Source organism: Heteronotia binoei, chromosome 10 (genome assembly GCF_032191835.1).
Source record: "Heteronotia binoei isolate CCM8104 ecotype False Entrance Well chromosome 10, APGP_CSIRO_Hbin_v1, whole genome shotgun sequence".
Classification (NCBI taxonomy): Eukaryota; Metazoa; Chordata; class Lepidosauria; order Squamata; family Gekkonidae; genus Heteronotia; species Heteronotia binoei.
In genome coordinates, this window is record NC_083232.1 from 64,922,465 (window position 1) to 64,933,005 (window position 10,541).

Here is a 10,541-nt window from a genome sequence, read left to right on the forward strand (position 1 = left end):
CGCCGCCGCTGAAACTTGGTAACTTATCTCAATGGAGCCTAGCCATCTCTATGGTGGTGCTGTTGTGATACAATGCTATAGCGCTATAGCAATCTTTGCCTGACGTTCCCCCCCCCCAAAAAAAAACCCCGGAGATCGCGCGCCGGCAGGCGAAAACGGCTGGCGCTGGTGGAAGCGAGATAAAAGCGGAACAGTGTGAAATGGCTTGCTTCAATCACGGAACCCTACCGGGAAAAAAAACATGTGTCTGAAAACTCCCATCCCTGTCTCGGATTACTGCAAGGCGGCACAATACCGACTCCCTTCCGGCTTCCACTGGTAAGTGTGAAAAGGGCCATAGGTTTGGGTCTAATGACTGCCTTCCTCATCTGAAAATGTGTGCATGCACATGAAAGCTTACATTCTGAGTAAAAGTTTGTTGGTCTTAAAGGTGCTACTTAACTTCTGCTTTGTTCTATACCTTCCAGTAAGTTCAGTCCTATGACTCTTTCTGCTAAGTTTTTCTTCAAGAGAGAAAGACTTTTTCCAGTGGAGCATGCATTTTTCTGGTGAAGAAAAGCTTTCTTCGTTGCTGAAGGAAGTCCTTCACTGTTTGGTGGAAAACTGGTGAATGGAGTCTTAGGATGCTTTCCCTTTCCTTTCTCCCATCAGAGCTCCACGAGACAATGCTTTTAACAGCAGAAATAGCTATGACTTAAAGAATGAAAGGACTGGAAAAAAGTGACTCCTGCTAAAGTAATTTTAGGATCCTTATCACAAAATAAAAAATACAAAAAAAATATTGAAAGTTCAGAATGGCAAGCTAGAAGAGGGGTAATAAAAATGCTCTACATTCCTCCAAGATTGGGCATTCAAAAAGAATATAAAAGGAAGTGTCAGTTGTACCTAAAGGGCAAAGACAAAGATGGTAAGATTATGGAAATTTAAAAATCTACTCTGGTGAACCCAAAAAGGCTTAGCATTAAGGCTAGGCAGGCAAAAAGCCCTTGCATAGCAAGGGAGTCATAGCATTCAATGCATATATGCTACTAAACGATTTAATTTAATCTAAAAGAAAAATTCTGTAAGATTGCTTATCATTAGTATTTAACAACATCACACATTATTTTAACATTTGTAGGAGATGTGGTAAAATAGAATCAGATCTCTTGCATATATTTTATGTACACAAATCCAGATTTTTTAAAAAATTAAATTAAATGTTAGATCTCATATTTTATATAACTGGTCATAACCCAACAGTTATTCTTGATTGCTTTTTTGTTTCAAACAATTTTATTAGTAACATATGGTAATAAATTTCAATTTCTTACATCATTAATAATTACTTTTTTAAATCTATCCCATGTATTACTTTCTACCCACCCCTCCCCCCGTTACTTGACCCCTGCCGGTGTTATATACTTAAAATCTTAATATTAAAGGTACCCTTAATTAATAAGAACCAAAATTAATATCCTCCTCCCTCTTGTACTTAGTCATTATCAAAAATTGTCCAATGTCCTTTTATTTTCCACTCTTTTTCTACGTATTCTCTGATTTTTTTCCACTCCATCTTAAATACTTCTAAATCATAGTCTCTTAAGGTTCTTGTTAACTTGTCAATTTCACTCCATGTTATAACTTTTACAATCCAATCCCATTTCTCTGGTATTTTTTCTTGCTTCCACAACTGCACATACAATGTCCTAGCAGCTGAGAGCAAGTACCAGAAAAAAGTTCTATCTTCTTTTGGAAATTTTTCCATTTGTAATCCCAACAGAAAAGTCTCTGCAACTTTATTAAATTCGTATCCCAAGATCTTAGAAATCTCTTGTTGAATCATCTGCCAATATTTTTTCGCTCTTTCACAAGTCCACCACATATGGTAGAAAGAACCTTCATGTTTTTTACATTTCCAACATCTGTCTGGCATTTTATTGTTCATCTTTGCCAACTTTTTAGGAGTCATATACCATCTGTGCATCATCTTAAAACAATTTTCTTTAATACTCTGGCATGTTGAGAGTTTCATAGAATTCTTCCACAAATATTCCCATGTGTCCATCTGTATTTCTTTATTTACATTAATTGCCCACTTAATCATTTGAGATTTCACTACTTCATCTTCCGTAGACCATTTTAAAAGTAACATAGATTTTTGAAATTAATTTTTCATTATCTCCAAGCAGAACTTTTTCCATTTCTGTTTGTTCTCGTCTTATTCCTTCAGTTTTAATATCACTTTCCACCAAACTCTTTATTTGTTGCATTTGAAACCAATCATATTGATAATTCAGCTCCTCAGCAGTTTTCAACTCTATTTTACCACCTTGTATTTTTAATAGTTGACTGTATGACATCCATTTTCCCTCTCCTGACTCAGCTGTTATTTTTATTACTTCTGCTGGCACTATCCATAGTGGTTTTCTCTCATCACCATATTTCTTATACTTCATCCAAATATTTAGCAGATTATTCCTTATGTAATGGTGAGAGAAAAAATCATCCATCTTTTTCTTCCCATAGTACATATAAGCGTGCCAGCCAAATTTATTTCCATGACCTTCCAACATTAAAAGTTTTTTATTCAATAACGTCACCCAATCTTTTATCCACACTAAACAAACTGCTTCATGATATAATCTTAAATCTGGTAATTGGAATTCTCCTCTTTTTTTAGCATCTATTAAAACTTTCATTTTAATCCTTGGTTTCTTTCCAGCCCATAATCAGAATAGTTTGGAATAAATACATTATTCTCAGCAAAATGTTCATCTTAATTGTAGTGATTCTAGCAAGCAATGACAAATTAAGCTTGCTCCACTTTATCATATCTTCATCCATTTTATGCCATAACTTTTCATAATTATTTTTAAACAGATCAATGTTCTTCATTGTTATTTCCACACCTAAATATTTTACATTAGAGGTAACTTCACATCCCGTTAACCTCTGCAATTCCTTTTGTTTATTTACTTGCATATTTTACATAAAAGTTTTGATTTTTCTTTATTAACATAAAGTCCCGCCAATTCTCCAAAATCTTGTATTTTAGCTAACAACAAAGGTGTAACTTGTGTAGGATTTTCATTTATAAACATTATATCATCTGCAAATGCTCTATATTTATAGGTAAATCCTTTAATTCTCATTCCTTCTATTTCTTCATCGTCTTGTATTTGCATCAATAAGAATTCAAGAGTCATTATAAACAATAATGGTGAAAGCAGACACCCAGGTAAGATTCTCTTCATTGTAGGTAGCATGAACTTCACAAGGAACATTTAAAAAAACCCAGCCCAAAGTGCATGGACTCTAATCTGGGAGAACCAAGCTTCATTTCCCACTCCTTCACATGCACCTGCTGATGTGAGCTTGAGTCAGTCACAAGCTCTCATAGAGCTGTTCCTCTCAAGAACAGTTTCTGTTAGAGCTCTCTCAGTTCCACCTACCTCACAGAGTGTCTGTTGTGGGGAGGGGAAGGGGAAGGGGATTGTAAACTGCTCTGAGACTCCTTTGGGTAGTGAAGGGTAGGGTATAAACCCAATCTCCTCTTCTTCATTTCAAATTTTTTAAAAAACGTAGTCCCCTGTGCAAGCATCAGTTGTTTCCGACTCTGGGGTGACGTCGCATCACAATGTTTTCATGGCAGACTTTTTACAGGCCTTTAAAATAGGCTTTTTAATAGCCTTTTTAACAGGCTTATACTTATTTGGAAAGTAGTGTTGCTATGTAAAATGTCTTGTTCACTTAGATGTTTAAAAGATTATGGGTTCCAAACGGATAAATTTGTAGAAAGATGGAAACTAGCTGGTTATTACAGTTCACAACTGTGTAAAATCCATCTATGTTACTTCATTATGAAATGTTTTCTTTATGTTGTTCTTAAAGTTCTTTGCAAAGAGGAAAAGACCTCTTAGCAATTAAGCAATCAGAGGTATCTATGACATAGCGACAAGAGTGGTAGCTACGAGTAAGATGGTGGAAGTGTCACTGGGGATGGCAGATGTGTATTGGGTGTAACCAGTAGTCTCACAAGATCTAGTGTATTATCATTTGAACATATGAACATATATGAACATATGAAGCTGCCTTAAACTGAATCAGACCCTCGGTCCATCAAAGTCAGTATTGTCTACTCAGACTGGCAGCGGCTCTCCAGGGTCTCAAGCTGAGTTTTTTCACACCTATTTGCCTGGACCCTTTTTAGTTGGAGATGCCGGGGATTGAACCTGGGACCTTCTGCTTACCAAGCAGATTCTCTACCACTGAGCCACAGTCCCTCCCGAGTCCAGTTGTAGTGTATCAAAAATGCAGGATGCAGCTTAAGGAGACTTGCAGTGCCTATTCTGGGTTTAAATTTAAGCTGTAATAGGTAGGGAGAATAGATACAAGAAAAGGAAAATGGTGTTGCTTTAAAAATGATATAACTAGAACTAGGATTCTTTAAAAAAATGAGGCAGTTCCAGCTGAAACAGGATAATTAGAATATTTTAATCACCAATATATCTTTGTTAAAAGGAGGTTAGGGGCTCAGCAGAATTGTTGGATTCTGTACCCCCCAAATAGTAGACAGAGCAGTACTTGAAGCTGAGAAGGGGGGTTATGCCTCGCTTCTTTTCAGGTAAACCTAAAACCACCCCACTACTTTTTCAGCTGGATCAGCTGTGAGGCTTTGGGGCTGAGGGAGCACAAGGGCATCCCTCCTTCTCCCTTGGTCTTCTCTCTCTCTCCGAGTTATCATTTCTGCCATTGGCCATCTTCTTGAGTGCTTTTGTTAATCCACCCCTGCCAGGTTTCTTCTCTCTGTGTTTGTGCTTTACTCTGCCTCCTGTGGCAGCCTCAGTGTTCCAAAGCAACCCCTCCCCCCCTCGGCTCAGAACTGTTGGGAACCCCTGCAATAAACAGCACCATCAACTGCAGCCATAGTCACTCTGTAAAACCACCCTCCTGGGCAATTCCATTTTACTACACCCCATTCCCTACTGACTCTTAATCAAGCCTTGTAGGAGCAGTGCTCTAGGTAAGTAGTAACTAGATCAGGACAATGTTTTAAACTGTGGAAAGTCCCTAGTTGACAAAAGGAGAGGGTATTTGTTTGACAGAATGAGAGGGTGACAGAATGAGAGAGTTTTTGGTACTTTTAAAATTGTCTGAGAGAGCATTATACCCTGGATGCTGTGTGACAGCTACCAAGGCGGCTATGCTAAGAGTAAGAGTTGGATAAACAAGCAATTTCTGAATTTCAGCAGCTTTGGAGCCTTTGCTTTCATTACCTTCAGCATATATCTTATTGTTCTATTAAGGCTTCCTCTTTCTCTCAGGCCAAGCATCTTTAAACATCCCCCCCCCCCCGCCTCCCATTATAAGGGACTTGTGAGTCTGGAAGCAGGCATCTTATCAGAAATCAAAGTTAAGGCCCCTAGCAATCTGCAAAAATAAAATGCTTGCTGTTTTAAAAGCCAGCCTGACTCTACAAACAAAGAAAATAAATCGAGTGGATTCCCTGACCTCTAAATCTCCAAGCTGAGCATTCATTTTGAGCATAAATGAACACCAAATTGCTCCTGTGCTGATGACATGCCTCACTCACAGTGGCAGGAGTCAAGAGATCAAGAGGGTCAGGCAAACTGGCAGGAGTTTCTTCAGTGTTTATTTTTAAACTTAAAAATGAATAATGCTGGAGGAAATGAAACATTTCATTTCTGAGGCTGCAAAGGTTGCAAAACTCCTGGAACAATTCTTGATGGTAGAACATTCCCAATATTATTCAACTTTCACTTTGTCTGTGTTAGGGCCATCAGGAAAACAAGAAATTAAATAAAGCTACAGCAAGCTTTTCTTCTTACAGGAGCAGTAAGACATTCAGTGGGTAGGTGGCAGGGGTCTTTCCCATCGCCTACTGCCTGAGCCTTTTAACTAGGGATGGGCACAGACCAGAAAATGCTGGTTCGGTTCACAAACAGAACCAGACCAGTTCCCGGACTAATTCATGAACCAAACGACAGTCTGGTTTGCGAACCAGTTTGCGAACTGGTCTGGTTTTTAAAAGGCCCCCACAGGGCTTTGAGGCTCCAAAATGGTAGGTTGTCTCCAGATTGCTCTCCTCAATGTACCCATCAAGTTTGGTCCACATTGGACTTCAGGGAGCTGAGTTACAGACCCCTAAATAAGGTCATTCAGTGCAATGCTTTTCAGTGGGATGTCACCTCTGCTGGTTCAGGAGTGACAAAAACTGACCTGGGTGAGCTAGAGGCCTTCAACTCACATAGTTCCTCCCTGGGGTGATCCTCCACATGCCCCACATGTCGCTGCATGTCAAATTTGGGGGGATCCAAGTAGCAGACCACCAAGCAAGGTGCCTCCAGAAAACTGTTTTTGGAGAGCTGTCCAGTACCGTTTTGAGACACTGGACAGTGTGGACCTGATGAAGCTACAGGCATCAGACTCCCAGAGTACCTCCCCAGGGACCACCCACATTACTGCAGATGGCTGTTTCTTCCTGGGACCAACCACCCTGTTAAGCCAAATGCTCTCAAAATGAGATTGGGGAATTATTTAGATGGAACTCTGGCTTAATAGGAATCTTTTTACCAATTTATACCAGGCTCAACCATCCAGAGGGTAAATGCTCAATAAAAAGGACTCTAATTTAATAAAACCAATTGTAATTTATTGTGAAAAATAGTTCTTTCATACGAGATAAAAATACAAAACAATCACACATTCACACAGGTCTAAGGAAATACAGATAGATTGATAGGGGAACATATATGGGTAGACAGACAGGGCGATATTTACCATCGTAGTCTTCCAGGAAGGTTCCAATGGCGACTTAAGAGGACAGGGGAAATGGACCCAAAACTGTGGCCAGAATTGGGGATGGATCTAGACAGCGGAACTGGGATACTGTTAGATGCACACCTGAGTGGAGTTGGGTCAGAGGTTAAATAGACTCCCTTGGCCCCCTGAGGGGCTGGGAGGTCCAAGGGAGGAGCAGGGGGAGGCTCTGCGATGACCAAGAAGGCTGGACATGAGCAGAGCCAATGGCAAGTTCCTTGGTAGCTCTTAATTGGATGTCAGCTTTGACCAATGAACTTCACCTTAGTCCTGTGAACCTGGAAATTTCCAAGTTGTCATATGGCCTTAGGCGGCTCCAAGGTGTTAGACTGGGGTAAGAATGGGAATGGCAGGGTACTTGAGGTTAAATGGGATTATCTGGGAAGGTGACAATAGGGAATCAGATATTGGCCTAGGTATCCCCGGTGTAGACAAAAGAGTTGGTAATGACAGGAGATGTCCTTCCTCTTTTCTCATCATCTTCTGGGCAGGAGCTATTGTTTAGGGTATTGCCAGACAATCAGGAACATTAGTTGAGCTGTTAATCCATTCATGGGGCAGATGGGTTGCTTGCAGGCCAAGGGTGACACAGGGTGTGTCCCACTAAGAAGGAATGGAGTCCAGCCTGGCAGGGTATGCTTGGATCAGGAAAGCAAGATGGATTCTGGTGGTGTTAAGCCTTTGGTTCATGGAATCAGGCTGGAGACATGGTGGCCTGGCTTCCCTTACTGCAGCGGCCAAGACTGGGCACGCAAGGAGCAGAGTTCTGGCTAACGCGCATCCAGAGGTGTAGAATGCAAAGCTGCCACATAAGCCTTAGAAGCTGTGTGCAAAGTCCACTTCTTAGAGCAGATGTGTGAGAGTCAAATCTCCAGGCACCCTGGCAACCATACTGGTGATCACGATGTCCATATGTATGAAAAGTAGGGGGCTTTCCCTCACAACCCAGCCCTGGCTACATGATGACTGATTAGGGCCAAGCCTTCCATCATACCTCGAAAGGTGACAGGGACAATCAAGCCTGGCAACTGCGACACATTGCACAGCTGTGGGAGGGGGCACTGGTGGACTAGCTAAGGGAATGTGTGGGAATATGTGGCAGAGGAGAAAGGGGTTTTTTTGGAGGAGCAGAAAGGGGACCCCACAGCCAGGGAAGATGGCAGTTAGCCAAGCCCCCCAGAAATTTGTAGGTAGTTTGGGTGCCTGAGTGGGAGGGGAGAGAGGATACCCCCCAGGCAGAGACTCAAGCAATGCAGGAAGAAACGGGGTGCTTTTTGGAGGAGCAGAAAGGGGACCCCACAGCCAGCATGCAGAGAAAGGGTAGTTTTCAGAACCCACAAAAGTGAATAGTCCGCCCCCAAATCAAATCAAAAGCATGTTTTAAAAGAAAAAAAATCTACCCATGTTTCCCACTCCTCACAGCAAAGAAAAAGGCAGGGGGAAAAAAGAAATGTAGCTCTGAATGCAAGGAAAGGAGAAAAAAGAGAGAGGTGATGCTTTTACTCTGCAGTTTGTATAGAGGCCAGGAGATTCAACAGGTTTCCCCACCCACCCCAGTAATCACACCCACCAAAAGATATTCTTTCACTTGCAAGGAGAACAAGACTCGCAAAACCCAGATGCAAACAGAGGACAGAAATGTGCCTCCCCCCCCCCCGCCCTGAGGAAGTCAGATTGATGCCTGTCATTGGAAATCAGACTTGGTCCCTCGATGACTGGAAATATCCTACCCATATCCACTTTTTGGCATGAAACTCCATGGGTGGAGTTTCTTTGCCAAGGGTGCACAAGAGTTTCTGAACCAGGCAGAAGGTTTGGAGACTTCCTGGTCTGAACATGTGACTTTCGAACCAAACTATCTGAATCTCAAACAAGGTAAAGTCCGGGTCAGATTTTAGTTCAGTGTTTGGGTCTGTGCCCTTCTCTACTTTTAACCAAAGATGCCACAGGCTGGACCTGGGAACTTCTATATGTCAAACAGATGTTCTGCCAATGAGCCATAGTTCCTCTCCATTGATGACAAATTGATATTCTGTTCCATTTTCTATAATTGCTGCATTACAAATTTATATCATTTGTTAGAATATGTAGCAGCAAGCTATTTTAAAATCTTTTGTACAGGCATTTAGATGCACATGGTATATGATGATGACAGAAGGCGGTTCTACATTTTGAAGGTATCTTTCCACATATTTATGTGATATATTCACAGAAATGCTTGTTTGTTAGCTTACCGCTGCTTACTTTTAGACCAAAATCTGTATATGTACAAGGGAGGCTTCATATTGCTTAGCTAGCCACATCTACCACAGATCAAGAATAGGGATGGGCACAAACTGCATTTTTGCAGTTTGGTTGGGTTTCTTGTTTGTGGCTGAACCATGAACCAAATGACAAAGCAATAGGCCAGTTTGTGAATCAAACCAGTATGTATCAGTTTCAAGTTTAAACCCCTGCTTTCTGATCCCAGCAAAAAGTGGTGGGGAGTAGAAAGCAGGGTTAAATGTCTCTGAGCCATTTCACCTCATGCTTTTTGCCTGCCACCAAAAGCTGCAGTGAGCAGAAAGCTGGGTTAAAATGGCTCAGAGCCATTTAAACCCCAGCTTTCTGCTCTTCACAAACGGCATCAAAATTTGTGGATGTTTGTGGTGGCTCTTCAGTTTGTGAACATTGCTTTGCAAACTACAAACTGACCAAAATTCATGATGAATTTTAGTTCAGGAGCTGGTTCATGCCCATCCCTGATCAAGAAGATTGGCAGTAACAGTTTTCACTGTAACATTAACTTCTGAACATAAAGGGGCTTAATACAGTCTTTTTTTTTTTTTGCCTCCAAAGAAATAGTTGGCTTTATCTGAGTTGATGGTAGCAACCTCCTCATGGTGTCCAGTTTCCTGGTTGGATGGACAGCCATTCCAACAAGGTCTATTTATTTCTTTATATTCTAAATTCTTTTGTGCAGTTTTCTGACAATAAAGACGGTTCTAAAACAACTAGGTAGTTAAAACATAGTAACAGTATCTCAAAACTTCATTATAACTCATCAATCACAATACAATTAGTACTGTTAAAAATTAATTATTTGTTTCAATTTTTATACTGCCCTTCTCTGTAAACAGGGCTCAGAGCTGCTGATTGAAACTGAGCAGCAGCCATTAGCATCACTAAGGACTACTTAGCCAAACACAGAAGGGTAGAATGTTATTGAAACACATCATGTATGGATGACTGATTGATATTGTTTGTGAGTGATCCAATTCTCCATTAAACAATTGCTTGTTGAACAGAGAAATTATGCAGCAAGGATGGGAAGGTAGTAGACCTCAATCGGGCTGTGTGAGAACCCACACTCATAGAAGACCAGTTGTGCTGTAACGTATGGTAAGAAGGATACAGTGCAACAACCTGTCAAACACCATGAACAATTCAACAAACTGATCATCAAAAAAATCATATCAATTTGCGAACAGGACATGAGCCAAACCTGTGAATTTATGCATATCTAATGGATAACCGTAGCGTAATATAAAACCCTAGCAGGAATAAGTTGTAAGAGTTCTAAGATCCAGTTAACTAGAACACCTTTGTCCAAATCCCACCAAATGCTAAGTCTGTATAGTAATTTTCCTTAAACACTGTGAACTTCAATCAATATTATTGATGCACTGAAATTATTTCTGGAGTCCTTCATCAATTGTTCTAGAATTCTTATCTTCAAC